Source organism: Pseudophryne corroboree, chromosome 7 (assembly GCF_028390025.1).
Source record: "Pseudophryne corroboree isolate aPseCor3 chromosome 7, aPseCor3.hap2, whole genome shotgun sequence".
NCBI lineage: Eukaryota > Metazoa > Chordata > Amphibia > Anura > Myobatrachidae > Pseudophryne > Pseudophryne corroboree.
The window spans coordinates 453306525-453310882 of record NC_086450.1 but is presented as its reverse complement, the minus strand read 5'-3'; the positions used below and the strand labels follow the sequence as shown (position 1 = coordinate 453310882).

Genomic DNA, 4358 nt, shown 5'->3' with positions numbered 1-4358 from the left:
ACAGTAAGCTACTATAGTAGTATGTATCAAGAAGAAAGAAAGAAAAAAAAACACGGGTAGGTGGTATACAATTATGGATGGACGAGCGACTGCCGACACAGAGGTAGCTACAGCCGTGGACTACCGTACTGTGTCTGCTGCTAATATAGACTGGATGATAATGAGATGAAATTAATATATATATAAATATATAATATCACTAGTACTGCAGCCGGACAGGTATATATATTTATTATGTAATGACTGATGACGGACCTGCTGGACACTGTCAGCTCAGCAGCACCGCAGACTGCTACAGTAAGCTACTATAGTATGTATCAAGAAGAAAAAAAAAAAAAACACGGGTAGGTATACAATTATATATATATATACAATTATATATATATATTAAACTGGTGGAGATTAATTAAACTGGTGGTCAGGTCACTGGTCACACTATCAGCAACTTGCAAGTAGTACTCCTAAGCAGACAATCACAATATACTGGTGGTCAGTGTGGTCACAATGGCAGTGTGGCACTCTGGCAGCAAAAGTGTGCACTGTACGTTAAAATATGTACTCCTGCTCTCAGACTCTAACTGCTCCCCACTGTCTCCCCCACAATTCAGATATACACAGTCACACTATCACTTCAGCAAGTAGTAGTACTCCTCCTAATGCTCCCCAAAATTACTAAAGTAAATACTGTGTCTCTCTCTACTCTAGTCTCACTCTCTTCTCTATAAACGGAGAGGACGCCAGCCACGTCCTCTCCCTATCAATCTCAATGCACGTGTGAAAATGGCGGCGACGAGCGGCTCCTTATATAGAATCCGAGTCTCGCGATAGAATCCGAGCCTCGCGAGAATCCAAAAGCGGGATGATGACGTTCGGGCGCGCTCGGGTTAACCGAGCAAGGCGGGAAGATCCGAGTCGCTCGGCCCCGTGTAAAAAAAACTGAAGTTCGGGCGGGTTCGGATTCCGAGGAACCGAACCCGCTCATCTCTACTGTCTTGCAGACTGGTGACCGGATCTCATGGAGAACCAGACTTCTATTACAAATTTTAATATTTTGCCATTTTCCATGAAAGCCGGTGATGAACCCATAATTTTCAGTATTTTCTTCTTAATATTTCTGTTTGGAGTTCTTGTGAATACAGCTATAATCACAGTTATATGTTTGGATTCACGTTTACACACCCCCATGTATCTGTTCCTCTGTAACTTGTCCTGTGTAGATATCTGCTACACAACCGTTACAGTCCCTAAACTGCTGGACATGTTGCGATCTGGGAATAACACAGTATCCTTCAAACAATGCTTTGCTCAGGTGTTCTTTTTCTTTATAGCTGCCAGCTCTGAGGTTATACTATTATTTGTGATGGGGTACGACCGGTACATTGCGATCTGTCATCCCTTACACTACCACCAGATAATAAGCAAGAAGGTCTGTACCCTGCTGGTGGCTATGATCTGGCTATGTACGTGTGTAAACGCAATGCTGTGGTTAATTTCAATTCTTAAAATGTCCTTCTGTCATTCTACCACCATTCATCAGTTCTTCTGTGAAGCTAAAGCTATTAGTGACATTGCCTGTTCAGGATTAAACATGTTTTATATCGTCACATTTGTAAACACAGTGCTATTTGGCATTTTTCCATTCTTCGTCAATGTGATGTCATACAAAAAAATTATCAGTGTTATACTGCATATTAAATCAAGGGAAGGAAGAAAAAAAGCTTTCTCTACCTGCTCATCCCACATCACCGTCATGACCATCTACTACGTTATTGGTATATCCGTCTATATGATAACATCAACAGGCCAACTCATTTTCCTAGAACAGATGATGACTGTGATATATACAACAGTGATCCCCATGGTGAACCCACTTGTATATAGTCTACGCAATCATTAAATCAGGAGAGCTCTTCAGAGACTAGTGGCACTGCTTGTAACCCCTCTGTGAAGTTACAGGGTTTCAGAACATGTGGGCATGGCAGTAGAGTAAACCAGTGGTGTTTTATTGAACAAAATGTGTGATAAACAGTACAGTACGCTTCAGTGATACACTTCAACATGACAATTCCCACAACAAATCCCTAGCAAAGCATCACCTCTCAGGCTAGAATCAGTGACTCCTCTCTTAAACCCTCAGAATACAGGTTCCCAGACAGGGCCCCGTGTGCACCTCTGGGTTGGCCCCCTCCTCTGTACGTTGCAGTAGTCTCCAGCATTGCACCTTGAAAAAGGCCTCTGTTAGAGGTGGAAACGCGTCGGTGATTACAGGACGCTGAGGAGGGTAGCAGGAGAGGAACGTTCCATTCCAGTACAGCGAGGCACAGGGGATTACCGGGTTTCCCTGCACCTATCAAAACCCGCAGGCTGGCTTTGAACTGTGCATACAGTTCATATCATCTGGTAATTTCCTCACCACTCCCCACCCCAGTTCCTTATGCTGCTATTTTAATCCAAACTGTGTTTTAAAAAATTATATATAAAATCCACAGAATCATTGTAATTTCCAGTGTTGCTATTTATCCTATGGGATGATTCATGTAATTTCAACACTTGAGGAATTTTTTAATGTTTGATGAATTTGTATTTTACCTATGATTAAAACTGTACTTCACTATGTACACAAAATCTTTTTCTTTCATATGATATTTGCATGAGTTTGCAATTAACTCTGGGACCTTTTGAAGCGACAATTCATTGTGGAGCGCAGGATGTCCCCTTTTCTCATATTTTTTCTTTGACACATGTGGTGAAGGATTTGGGAACCTTCTTTGGAGAAGGGGGGTGCTATCCAGCAGCTTGGCCTTTTGCGCACTGAGATCTCCCTTGTATTTCATTTATATTCTCCAGAAACATGTCGGCAGCCATGTTCTGGAGACCAATTTGGTCACTGCGAATGCGCTGGTGCCATTTCAGTGGTGATATTTGCCATAACTGAAGTGCCTGATGCTGGACTCTGGAAAGGTAAGTATTATAAATGGGTGCGGTGTGTTCGGTGTGGTTCCCCTCCTGGACCCAGGGGCCTGTTTGCACCGCACACATTGCACCCATTATAGAAACACTGATGATCTCAGATACATAATCTTGACTCAATGTCCCAAATAGTCCAATTCAGTGGGTTCCACAGCAGATCTATGGCAGAGCATTATCTTTTAGCCTAGGGTCAGTGATTCATCTCCCCAGGATGTAGTAATGTACTGATTGCCGGAATCCCAAAAGCTGGTAAAATGCCAGCGGTTGGAATCCTCACTGCTCCCCAGTATTCTTACTTGGGTGGTAGGTCCACACCACCACCTGAGGGAGAATAGAACTCGTGGCGAGCAAAACTCGCCAGTGGGTCCGAAGCGTGGTGAGCGTAGCGAGCCCATGAGGGGACTCACTCTGCTTGCTGATGGTATTGCGGCTGGTGGGATCGGCAGCTGGGTTATCATACTGAACTCATCTTTCCAATAGTCCAAATAGCCCACATTTATCTCACTCCTAATCCCCTTGTGGGAATATCCTGCCCAGGAGGAGTTATTGATTCAATATTACATATGACCTATAAAAGTGTGTTCCTCAATGCAACTATAATGTATCAATAGGGAGTTGCTGAGAGATCCATTTGGATACAAATTATAGTAAGTAAAAACTGCTCTGACTCACGAAGGTGTGTTTCCCAGCGCAGTTACCATGTATCAGTAGGGAGCTGCTGGGAGGACTATTTGTGATACAATATAGTGTGAAATCACTTTGAAATTACAGTCACTATACATCAATAGGAGCTCAGTAGAACTATATAAGAATAGTACTGTACATATTTTTTTTTTTTTTTTGGGCAACAAAAGTTCCAATTGAATAAATATTCCTTTATTATTTTTTATTTTCATTTTTTTCTTGAAGTGATGTATAAAAGACATTTGCAATAAGAGCATACACTTACTCCTGTACACTATAGCTCGAATGAAGTGATACTTCTCTTATTAAGATAATTGAGATAACTGAAACTAATGATCATTACCCTGAATTGGAGGAATCCTGACTATATCCCCAAAAATTAATTATTCCGATGTGATCAATGCCCATATGAAAATAGAAATAATTCATGGGTAAATGACAAGGACCTAATTATTATATTTTATCATACATGAAGATACCCATCACGGGTCTGCATGATTAGACATGGTGTTTATGCTGTAATCCCATATACATTTCCATACCTTGGTGATCAATTGTGGGACTCATAGAGATACTAATAGAACCTGCACAATAGACATGATGCATGTTTACCTTTCTGTGTGAATATATCATTGTCAGCAGGTCACATACAAATGAGCCCATAGATCTGGCCTAATAGCAGAACTATAATGTGGACTGTATAC

At 41.6% G+C, this 4358-nt stretch overlaps 1 pseudogene; it reads left to right on the top strand.

Annotated features, from left to right (window-relative positions):
- Nucleotides 1–1015: 1015 nt before the first annotated feature.
- LOC134944268 (olfactory receptor 1496-like) lies at nt 1016–1948 on the top strand (annotated as a pseudogene).
- The last annotated feature ends 2410 nt before the right edge of the window (nt 1949–4358 follow it).